Below are 13,031 nucleotides of genomic sequence, written 5' to 3'. Positions count from 1 at the left end.
TTTGGGCATGTCGTCTTGCTGCTGCAATTACAGTTAGGGTTGCTGCCAAGCCAAAACACCCACCTGCAGCCGAGGGAGGGAGGCGGCAAGAGAGGAGTAATTATCCAGGGAGTGAGAAGGGGAGTGGCTGCAGAATGCAAACAAGACCCGGCTAGATGTTAGACTGATTTTAAGGTGGCATCCTCACGCAAGTCTAATTGATGCAGTGTTGAGGAAGGCATGGCTACTGGCTTGGCGAGTGGGTGGCCACAGAAGTTGAACAAGTAAATAAACTAGTCCAAACCTGATGAATTTGAGCAACCAGCTACGCTATAAACAATGGTTTGCGACTGGATTCAAACAGTATGCAAACTGCATCATAGCTTAGCTCTACGGAGAAACCTAGTCTGTAGTTCGAGAAACCTAGTCTGTAGATCGAAAACTAAAACATCTACTACCAGGTTCCTAGGCATACTAATACAGCAATTTCTTTGGTTTGGACTTAAATACTGAGTTGTAAAGTATCGTAACAGTCTAGAACAAAGTGTGAATTCAACCAGAGTTGGCTCAGTCAACACATATTTAGCACAATGGATGGAGCAGTTTGCATTTTCAAAGATGAATTCATGCAAAAAGATTCTACATCTTTAAATGAAAATAAATTACCCTTTTTGAAGGAGCTCTTAGCCGTACATAATTACAATCTTGAGTATCTACTTAACTAGGTATTATCTTAAGTTACTCTGCATCCAGTTTGTAACCAAATTCCTTTCTTTTGCTTTCAATTTCCTAGCTCTACATTATCACATCAAGCAATAACATACATATTAAAAAAGGCATCTCTTTAAGTTAGAATGACTCTATAGCCATTTCAAGAGAAGGGGAGTCCCAAGTGACATAATGACAGAACGCCTCGATTTACAAAAAATAAATAAAAATAAAATTGAAAAGTTCCAAACCCCTCCCCCTCCTTTGTCAGGATTCGTCCTATACTGTCCTTCTATCAGAAGAGGAGGAGAAAAATATCAATTAACTTATGGGAGGAACAGAACAGCCCCCTCCCTTCTGCTCTCTTACTTCTCCATAATAGCCTCATATATTACTACTATATAGGAATATATAGGGCAGTATTACTATCCTATGAAGTCAGTTTGGTGTACAGTCAGTCTTTGACCTATAACTGGATGTTTAGCAATTGTTTGACAATATGACGGACCCCCAAACGGTACTTACAACCTGGATGCAAAGTACTGATAGCTGCTCGCTCCCCACAGTCCCATGATCACATTTTTTGTGGGGGGGACAGCAACCCACCTGTGTTGACCACTGCCTGCAGAGACCCACAGCCAGATAGCTGTGATTTACAGCTTTTTTTGCCAGAAACTGGTGTTTACTTCTGATTTCTGGCCAAAATTGCCCCTTGTGGACAAGGGCTTCAGTTAACAACAGCGATGTTTGCTTAATGGCCGCTGTGTTTGCTTAATGACTGCCCAAAAAAGGTAATGAAATTGGACTGGTCACGCAAGTGCCTTGACTTACAACAGTCAATGACATACAACAGAATTGCCCGACTCCACTACAGTCGTAAGTCAAGGAGTACCATCCTGGTGAAGGCGCTGGCCTAGAAACCTAGGGGTGTGAGTTCTAATCCTGCCTTCACTGAAAGCCAGCTGGGTGACTTTGGGTCGGTCAGTCTCTCTCAACCCAACCTACTGCACAGGACAGTTGTTGGGGGGGGGAACAGGAGGGGAAAGGAGCCTTGAAATACTTATGAAGTAATAAAGATGGGATGAAAAAAATCTAATAATCTTTAAATCCAGATATCTGCTGGTCTCGCCAAGCAGTCAATGCTGCAGTGTGAACTTTTAAAGAAGCATTTCATTTCCTTATATCACAATACTTTGTAAAATGCTCAGTACACAAGAGCAGTAAGTAAACAATTGTCTGATTAAACCCACTCTTCAAGCACCCACCCGAAAGAAAGGAGAAACAGAAGTTCAGCATGAAAGGCCAAAGAGCTGAGCTGCTAAAATGCAAGGTTTTAAATACGGGGGGGGGGGGGGGGGGGAAAGCTAGAACACAGTAAAACAAGGTGTATTTAGATACAAAAACCAAAATCTTACATTTTTGGCCATTTCTTGCTCCAGTTTTCTTAATAAATCATTTAAATAGTAAGTGTTAAAAGAACCAATCAATAAAATAAGGTTTATAGCAATGTTTGTAATCTGGAATTATACCCAGAGACTCCATCGTTTTGGCACTAATGAAATGCTTTGTGCCAGAGGGCGGCAAGGATTGACAAACTGCAGGGAAAACAACAACAAAACAAAGAAGCAATCTATTGATGGTCCTGAGCAGGTAATAAGGCAGGTGTTATTAAACCAGATATTATGAAACTAAGGTACAATATAATTACTGCTTCGCATCCACACCCATCATCTTTCAGAAAAGGAATTCTTATAAGGCTACAAGAGAAAGAAATGGTCAATGTTTAAAGGCAAACCAAGCAAGGATCCTTCAAAAAAAACAAACCTCAGTTCTGACACACACACACACCCCATAACTGTTGCTGCTATCTATAAAAATGACCTTATGCACATTTAATTCGGGGTGCAAATGAGAATGAACCCAAAAAGACAACCTTATACGCCAGTCATCTTGTCTGTTACTGCATTCCTCAAAGTCCAGAAATGTGTAACTCTAAACGTGCAAAGAAACTAAGGCAAAACTAACGGGGTCTGGGTCTTGGCTCAGCAGACAACTGCTGGCAAAGCAACTTATTACAGCAGAGAGCTCCGATGCAACCATCTCCAACACCGCTGAATAAAACAATGGTCAAGGGATTCAAGAATTACAATAGCACACACACACACAGACACCCGCTTTGTCATGTCACTTTTCAGAATACTTACTGGTCTCTATAATGCGCCCTCCTGTCCTTCCGGTGACTTTTACACCGTCCCAGAAGGGCCTGAGCAGGTGACCAGGCCCGGATAGTAAAAGTGACTTGCAGAAGCAAGTTCTTTTTTTCCTATAAAAAGTAACCGTCACTCCACCCCCAGGCAGAGAGCAGAAAAGTTCAGCGAAGCGGGGTTTGTTTTGATGGCTTCTGCCAAAGCCATTTAACCATCTCAAGGAGAAGAACGCCTCTGTTCCACTGTCCACTGGAAAAATCCACCTCCTTCAGTCAGCACGTGACTCACCTGAGCAGGCACGGAAGTCTGAGGCTTACCTTGCTGCCAGGATGGCAGAAATCTCACTGACGCTCCTACAAGGACTGGCTTTACACACACACACACACACACACACACACACACACAGAGAACACAGTTCTCGAGCCTCCCTTAGCAACTACTTTGCAGGCAATTTCTTTGGTTGGACTTTGGCTGGGAGATACAAAGATGCCGCCTTGTGCAAAGTCCAAGCCTGGGGCGAGAGGCGCTTAGTCCGCAAACACGATCTCTAAGCACACTCCGGATTCAGAAGCTCCGGCTTCTCTCCGGCCACGCAGCTGCTCATCTGCGGCAGGGGTCCTGCGGTTGCCAAGGTTGGGGACCCCCCCCATCTAAGGGGTCCCGAAGTCCTCCCCCAACTCTTTGAGTAACTGAGCATCTTTCAGGCCAGCCAGCCAGCCAGCCTGCCTTGGGATCGCTCCGTGACAGGCTGAAGGCGCATCCCTGGACCACCGAAGGCTCTCAAATCCCCTTTTCTTCCACTTCCCCAGGATGGGCCGCAAATGGGGGGCGGGAATGAATAGATGGAAACGAGGAAGAAAGGCGGAGGACGGGGAAGGAGGGAAGGACCCACCGAGGGCACCCAGGGCTTTAACGTTCACGTCCGCTGGGAAAGAGGCAGAAGGAGCGGCGTTTCCCCCCGCCCGCCCTCGGGCGGCTTCGCTCGCATCAACTCGGCCAACCTGCGCATTTTATTCAAAGGCAAAACGATTCTCCCGCCCCCCCCCCACAAAAGCCCCCCCCGTGGAGCCCAGAGGGGAGCCCGCCGGAGGAGGGGTCCCCAAGAGAGCATCCAAACCCTCCCTGGCCGGGTCACCGGATCCCCCCCTCCTCGTCTCGTCCAGCCTCCGGCGGGGGGTCCGGCTGCCCTGGGCGGCGTCCTCTCTGCCCCCGGGGTCCCTGCCCTCCTTCCCGGGCCGACTCCTTCCTCGCCAGGCAGCGGCCCAACAGGTGCAGCCGGACCCGCCACGGGCGGGAGGGGGAGGGGGAGGGGGAGGGGGGGAGGGGGGGCGCCTACCTCTCGCCTCTTCTCCGCTCGGCCCTCGCGCGCTCCCTCCGCCCCCCGCCCCCCCCTGGGCCGCGCGGCAGGCCCGGAAGTGAGGTCGCCGCCGGCAGCCCCGGCAGCCGCAGTAGCCGCCCCCCCCCCGCGCGCGCGCCCGGCCCCGCCCACTGAGCCCGGAGGGAGGGGCAGCGCGTGGAGGGAGGCGGGTCGTCTGAGAAGACCCGGAGCGGAGTCCGGAGAGGAGGACGCGGCGCTTCCACCCGGTGCGCGTGCGTCGAACCCCGGAAAGTTCCGCGCGGAGGGACGCGGGGACGGGGCGGGGTGCTGCGCTCCTCTGCCCCGGGCTGCTTTCCTCGCGGCTCGTCCTCGCCTTGCGACCAGAACGGAGCCCCAAACCTCGGTCGTTAAGTGAATCACTGCGGCTGTTAAGGGAATCTGGCTCCCCCGTTGCTTGTCAGAAAGTCGCAAAAGGGGATCCCGTGGAGCCCCCAGGAAATACCAATCAGCTGCCCGGTCTCTGAATTTTGATCACGTGACTGAGGATGCTGCAAAGGTGGTAACTGAAAAAATGTCACTATTCGGTGCCTTGTAACTTCGAACGGTCACTAAATGAACTGTCGTAAGTCAAGGACTATCAGTAACTCATTTACGAGCTTAAAAAAACATTAGAGGCCTTTCCAAGCACAATTTGAAAGCTTCCCCCCACAGCCCACGATGCGCAACTCCGGGCAGCAGACCTAGAAATCCCCTGCTGCTTCCTCCTATTTTCCCCGCAACGATAATCTTGCCACTTCTTGTCCAAGGTCACCCGGCTGCCTTTCACGGCTATGGCGGGACTAGAACTCCCCGTCTCCCGCTTTCCAGCCCGATGCCTTCACCACTTGGCCCAACGGGCCTAAAGCGTCACTTGCAGTCCCGGGCTGCGTTAACGGAGGGACAGAATCCAGATCACGTGAAGTCTTCATGCCGCTTTATACTGCTTTGATAAGGCCACACGTGGAACGCTGCATCCAGTTCTGGTCACCACGATGTTAAAAACGTTCACGGCAAGAATTTCACCAGAAACGACCCATAAGGACGGTTCCTCTTTTAAATTCCTTTCCTTAGGTGACTCGGAGCATGGAGTCACAGTCATCGGGCAGACTTTGTGTCACCACAAAGCATGGCTGGCTGACGTGATCTCTTGCAAATGCAAACATCTTCAAGGGATCCACACCCAGGCCGCCCCTGAAACCTGCCCTGCCCCGCGTCCTTTGAACTCTGCTCATGAGAGATGCTATTTCCAGGGCTTTTTTTCTCATAGAACGCTCGGAACGGAGTTCCGGCACCTTTTTTGGATGGAACCTTGTAGGGTAGGCAAGGCGGGTTGTATGACGTGTGTGAGTTCTGGCACCTTTTTCTTTTACAAAAAAAGCATTGAGCGCCCCCAATAAAGACATTGCACACCGGCGTGTTTGGGAGGAAGCTGCAAATAGAAACATTTCAGAGGAGACGACTTCCTAATGTAGCTAATGTAAATGTAATTCAATGATAATAAAGCTTGTTAAAATGAGCAAATTGGTAAAATCTTTGTTGATGGTAGATAAGAGATTGCAAAAGGTGATGAGAATAGCAACAGAGTCAGTTTCTAAATGTTCAGAATATATTCTGTATAATAGTACCAAGGCAATTGTTTGAAGACTCAAGCTGCTAAGAGATTTTTAGGGGCCCTCTGTCAGTTACAGATTCCCAATTGTCAAAATGGATTATTAGAAAAAAAAAAGATCAATTTCAAGAACATCCAGGGCCATTTTCAGCTGAATGCCAGGAAATTCAAAGCAGGCGGCACGTCTGTAAACAGCAGGTCTGGCTGGAGTGGAGGGGAGTCATCATATCAAAAGGGGATTTGATGTCGTGATGACAAACTCCTGCCTTTAAACTGCAAGAGTTAGCTTTCACTGGAAAAAGAACAGAGAGGAAGAAATCCTCTTTCATGAAAGAAAAAGAAAACCATTTTCTTAATAGAAAATATTATATAAGAACGGCAGAGGTTATCAAGGGTTGCATTTGTTTATTGAAACCTAGAGATAATTGCCTCCTTAGCCAGGTAGAAAGGAAAAATTGCTTTCAGCTCCACCTCTCCTAAATTAATTACAGCCAAGGCCTGTTCCTTCAGCATAATATCCAACTATTATTTGGTTGAAAGTGTTACGCTGTGTTTCTGGGTTGAGAGACTGACGGTGGCAAAGTTGCGTTTGCTCTGGGTTTTATTTTAAGAGCCTGGTTCTTTCATGAGGAAGAAGGTTGTTTCGTGGGCAACTGTTGTGTCCTGGCAATTTAAGGGGGTCTTAGAAATAGACCAGTCTCGAGTAAAGGGTCGGATTGGAAGACCTCCCTTTCAACCCTATTATTCTATGTTCTGCAGATAAGAAGAGGGGAATTTTAGAGAAAAAGAAGTTTTCCAAGATAGAAACTTCTCCAGAAAAAAAGAAAGAAAAACAAATAGTGCTAAGACAAAAGAGGTTTTGATAAGCTCTTGACCACATCCACAATTTAATCTCTCAGATTCCTGTAAGTCTAAGAGACTTTGACAGCTCAAAGGCCTGTTGTGGTGACTCACAGAAAACAGTGCAAGCTGACTTGTAAAGAAGAGTTAATATGATCTCCTTTTCCACCGCTGCATTGAGTAATTTAATTAGGTTAAGCACAAAATGCCCTGACTCCCTGATTCCTTTCCAGCTGCATCTTCATGCACCATGAAAGATGTTAGATAACAGGATACTTATTTAGCGACCATTTTAAAACTTATCAGGAACAAGGAAGATACGCAGCTAATGTAATCGGTATTTTGCCTTCAATAAACTAACAAGAAGAAAACTTAAGTAAGTTTTTAATAAGCATGCATGATCAGAAATGGCTCTTCATAATGTAACTTCATGAACACGGATGGAGAACCCGCTGACGTCCCGGGTGCGCCCTGCAGTCTGAACGTAGAACAGCAACTCCTTGGCCAACTGAGGTAGGAGAAAGAGACCCCAACTCTGCAGATGTCGCAAAGAAGGAGTTGGGCCAAGAAGGCGAGGAGCGAGAGAGGGGGTCCCGCCAAGGGGGCATCGCCTGTAAGTTGAAGACAGCAGGAGGGACATGATCCGATGGTGAATTTCTCAAAAGCTCAGACTCTGCGGCTTCTTTGAATAGGTGGCCTTCCATTGAAGCCCTCGAGGCGATTCAAATGTCCTGGGACTTTCCTGTAATTCAATCAGAATAGAGCTGGAAGGGACCTTGGAGGTCTTCTAGTCTAGCCCCCCTGCTCAAGCAGGAGACCCCATATCATTTCAAACAAGTGGCTGTCCGGTCTCTTCTTAAAAACCCCCAGTGTCGGAGCACCCACAACTTCTGGAGGCAAGTCCTTCCACTGGTTAGTTGCTCTCACTGTTAGGAAATTCCTCCTTAGTTCCAAGTTGCTTCTCTCCTTGATTAGTTTCCATCTGTTGCTTCTGGTGCTTGACCCCCCCCCACCTTTGTGGCAGCCCCTCAAATACTGGAAGACTGCTATCATGCCCCCCCCCATCCTTCTTTTCTCTGCCCAAATCCTCCAACTGTTCTGCATATGTTTTAGTCTCCAGGCCTTTAATCGTCTTAGTTGCTCTTCTTTGCGCTTTTGCCAAAGTCTCAGCATCTTTTTTGTAATGTGGTGGCCAAAACTGGATGCAGGGTTCCAGTGTGGCACAGTCCTTGTAATAGAAAAAGAAATCATTGTCATTGGAGTTACACAGAGAGTTCTTCCTTTACGACCATCATTTAACGACTGTTGAAAGTTTTGAGGGCACCGATCAACCAGGCCTTGAATTGTCACAAGATCCAGGTTTGTGCATTTGGCAACTGGCATGTATTTACCACAGTTGGTGGCATTCTGGGGTCCTGTGATTGCCATTTATGACATCCAGGGTGTCTGCATATAATATACATCAAGTACTGTACATTTTAGGAATTTCCCTATGGAAGGTGTGAGTGAAAGACAGCTCAGTAACTAGGACTCTTTAGCCTTACACAAGATTTAAACCTTGTTATTTCATAATCTGAGCTTGATGAGATCAAGCACTGATTGCTCCACAAACATGGGATGCATACAGTGATGCCTGTTTTCCTTCTGCAACTTTAGATGGATCTGTGCAAAAGTGAATTAAAACTGCTTGGAAAATGGATCAGAAGATTGTTTTTGCTTTTTAATGTCAATGCCAATGGAGATATTAAAATGGGCTGTAATTTATTTGCGATAAATGTGCCGGGCTTAATAATGCTACTGCTGAAATGTGGACAAAATTTAAAATGTGTTTACTATTTAAAGTTGCTAATACCTTCTTCATGGTTAGCAGATAACATTTATGCTAATACGGAACATCAGATTGAAAAGCATTTACCAAACAGCTTGGAAAACCTTTCATACTTTTTTAACCCCTGTATCTTTAACCAAAGTCACAAATGTGAGTTATTTTCGACAAAGGCTTTTTTGTTGTTGTTGCTCTTGATTAATCCCCATGCCTCAGTTTTATTTCTTGCATTAAATCCCTGCAAATTCAAAGGAACATGTTTTGTCTTGCTCGTTTTTAATTTAATGGGCAGAAATTCCATTTAACCTGAGCTGGAATAAACACAGTATGTTTATTAATATGCATAATCACATTTGTGATGTAAGTAATAGTTGATGTAGCAATATTTGCAGGATAAATAAATACTTGCCAACTGTGTCTATTCAATTCCTTGTACAGATATTAATCTTGGAGGATTACCACAAAATATATACCTGAGAACATCAAGAGCCAGAAAGCAACAGGTAATGACAGTCTGAACGAAACTAAGTACATCTGCATGCTGATGTTTTCTATACCACGGTTAAATTAAAATACCAGTTTTATGCAATCATGTTGCTTATCGATTAAGTGTTGTTGTTTTTATTTCTGAGAATAATAGTGACAGTTTTATAAAGATGAATGGGTGACTTTAGCTACAGCAGGTATATAGAGCTGGAAGTTAGCACAAGTGGACAGAAGAATTTGCATCTGGAAATGTGGGCTTAGACCCCGCGGTTTGCTCCGGGGAGGCAGGGAAGGAAATAAGATGCATGGAAGGGTGGCTGTTCTGAAGCATTTCATTGCAAGCGTCATAGGAATGCTATGTGTGATGGATTGTGTCTGCAAAAGGGGGCAGGTGGTGTGAAGGCTACGGTGAGGTGGCAGTTTTCTAGGAAAAAGGGATCACTTTGCAAAGAGGGACACGAGACAAGAGGCAGCACAGCCTGGAGCTGGATCGGAGCAGGAGGAGGAGGAGGAGAGTTCGCACAGCCCCTCCCTAGAATCTCCCGTGGGGGGGGCGGATATCTGATAGGCTGAGAGTGCTAAAGGTTTAATCTGGCAAGATTCTGTCTCTGTGGTGCGAGCCAATAAATAACTGAACTTTGGATGGACTTCTGTGTCGTTCTTGGGCTGGGCCTGATACTACGAGGACCTGCCTGCCTGCCTATCAGGAACTCCATCAACCGTGCTGCAATTCTGGGCCCCAGGCTGGCCCGGGATGCAGGTCCACAGAGTTGTTCTTCTCTCAGGGGTTGGCTAGGAAAAGGCACCCCGGCGGCTCTTCACTATTTGCATTCGTTGTTGTCATGAAACATCCTCCGGGCATTGGTGTGCGAGCCACAAACAGTCCATTGCAAATAAACAGATCAAAGCAGCTGATTAGCCTAACTCCCTATAACAGGTGGCTGATCTTACGATCAAGGGTTTGAGATTGCTGGTATAATTGATTAGCATCTGAGATAAACACAGCAGGTTATGCCGATATCCCGCCCAGAAAAGCAAAGGTCTAGGAATTAAGATCTGTATTAACCCATTAACCGCTGATTGGCTGTCTATTCATCATTTATTAGAGTCGCTTGATACTGAGATGGACGGCATATCAATTTACTAGATAATTTTTTTAACCACACCCTGCAAAACGCCTCTGTTAAGCTCCATGGAACTCAACTAGTTTAGAAGTATCTGTGTTTTTTCTAACACTATGTGCAATATTCAATTAGTTCATCAGTTAAATGCTAAGGAAGCAATAATACTTCCCCATACTTTTCTTTATTAATATACTTGTTGCCGGAACATACTGATTTTTTTATTAAGTAAACTTGTAACAATTTATATACACGGTAAACCCTCAGGACTCATTTTGAGTGGAACAGTATAAACAATGTGTAATAAATCAATAAATGCATAAATCTCTAAATAACAATAGCAATTGCAATAGCACTTAGACTTACATACTGCTTCACAGTGCTTGACAGCCCTCTCTAAGTGGTTAGCAGAGTCAGCATCTTGCCCCCAACAACCTGGGTCCTCATTTTACTGACCTCAGAAGGACAGAAGGACGAGTCAGCCTTGTGCAGGTGAGGATCAAGCTACTGACAGTCGGCAGAGTCAGCCTGCAATACTGCCTTCCCAACATTGCGCCAGCACAGTGTAATAGGTAGACAATAGTGTTTTTCATTATCTAAAATCAGCCACATCTTAAGCATCTGGGACTGGTAGTGTTATGTATGCAGGCACCTGCATAGCAACAGCCACCAGGGGGCGTTGGCCTGAACGGTTTTGGCGGGAAACCCAGTTCGGCGGGAAACCTAGGGCCAACCCCGTTGGCTGTCCGCTTACCTGGCCAGGTATTTAAGGAGGCCAGGTAACCCTCACTCCTCAGTACGCTACCCCCCTCCAATAAAGAGCTGAACACGTACTCCGGCTGGCGTCTCTTCCTTGCGTCGGACCCACTAGACAATAGGTAGGAAGGCTGCAATTTATTATTCACACCTCTATAATTTCAGCCAAGGGGGAGGGGACAGAATTTGCTACAATAAAAGGTGTGAAGTGTGAAGTGTTTCAATTCCAGAAAGATCTGCAGGGTGTGTGTATCAAATCCAGAGAAATCTGCAGGGGGTGTGTGTCAACAAGAGCCTTTTTTCACTTGCATTTGGTGGATGATACATGTAAAAATAAAACTTCCAGAGCAGAGTTTCTCAACTTTGGCAATTTTAAGACGTGGGGACTTCCTTCTGCCTGGGAGATTCTTGGATTTGTAATTCTAAGGTTGACAAACACTGTGCTGGGGCTTTCGCTATATGATCTTACCTGCCCTCTTGAATTTTGGCTCCTCTGGGTACCCTTGCAGACCCAGCTTCCCACAAACTAACACCCCCTCCTTTACTTTTGCCTTTCCACTGCTGGAAGGTGAATGGGAAGCCCACCAGTTTCACAAATATTAGTCAGATCTAAAAAAACACCAAAGAATTCCAGAGTGCAGAACCGTTTGACCAACAGGATTCAAACCATAGCCGCCGCCCTGAGTCTTCAGAGAAGGGCGGGATATAAATGGGATTAAAATAAATAAAATAAAAATAAAAATAAATATAATAGCCACATAAAACGGTTCCTTATATATAACATGCAATGATTAGGCCTAAAATAAAATACGTAAGCTGAATATTTTCCAGTTTACATATAGCAATAGCACTGAGACTTAGGTGCCGCCCCATAGTGCTTTACTGCACTCTCTGAGTGGGTTTACAATGCCAGTGTATTGTCCCCAGCCATCTGGGTCCTTGTTTTACCGACCTCGGAAGGACGGAAGGCTGAGTCAGCCTTTATCCCTGTCAGGGTCAAACTCCAGGCTGTGGGCAGAATTTGCTTGCAATGCTGCATTCTGACCACTGCGCCACCAGGGCTCCTCTATGTTTGTGGGGCATCCAGCTTTCAAATATTTGTATAGGCCGTCTGACTCCTAATTCCCAACAGGAACAGCCCCAAGAAAAGCACGTAAACACCCACCCACCTCCATCCCAAAGGGACTCGAGCATCACCCTGCAGCAACACACGCAGGCCGTAGCAGCCAAGTGCCTTTCGCTTCCCTGCAGCCGGGAAGGACGTTGGGATCATCCGAGGTGACAGTTGAATCTGCTCAGGTGAGCTCTAGAATCTTCCATTTGTAAAGGCACAGTCATGTGACCCTATTTTGGGTCACCAGCTTGCATTTATGGTGGTTTGCAGCATCCTGCAGGCAGAGGGCTGTGATTTTTGACATTTTCTGCCGATCTCTGGTGTTTCTTTTTGATTTCCACCAAAAACACCCATTGGGGAAAACAGACTCGTTTAATGACTGTGGCGTTCAGCTGATTGTGGCTTAATGGCTCCTCCAAAAAAGTTGTAAAATTGGGCACAGTTATATAGTGACTTGTTTAATAAGTGCCATGGCTTATGACGGTAATTCTGGGCTCATATGCCATCATAAATCGAGGACTCCCTGTGGAGCAATAGATACCATGTTTCTACAGTGCAGAATGGTATGTTTTGCTTAGGGCATTTGAGTTGCTCTCCCATTTTAAAAATCAATATTTAACTAATGAAAAGGAAAATTAGTAACACCTTACATGCAGGGGCCAGCCCACCATTTCTCAGCCCTGACAACTTGAAAAGGTGTGAACCTCAGCTCCCAGAATTCCCCAGCCAACTTTGCCAAGGCTGAGAAACACTGCATAGATTTTTCTAAAGTTTTGATTTTTAATGAAATGTGTTACTTGGAAAAGGGGCTATTGGACTCCTTGCAGTTTTGGGGCTCTCCTCCTACAATATGGTGTTAGGGTACTTGTAGTTTGGGAGCCACTAGAATAAGGCAACTTGATCAGGACTGCAAAAGTCCAGGCAGCTACGGGCACACACGGAGACGGAGAGACCTTCAGCTTTTGGGCACCATCTTGTGGCCACTGGATGCTGCTGTCCTTTCACTGGTGGCCCATTGTAGGAAATACT

This window comes from Vipera ursinii (assembly GCF_947247035.1).
Source record: "Vipera ursinii genome assembly, chromosome: 6".
In the NCBI taxonomy this organism is placed as follows: Eukaryota; Metazoa; Chordata; class Lepidosauria; order Squamata; family Viperidae; genus Vipera; species Vipera ursinii.
The sequence above is the reverse complement of the archived record's forward strand: the minus strand, read 5'-3'. Positions refer to the sequence as shown.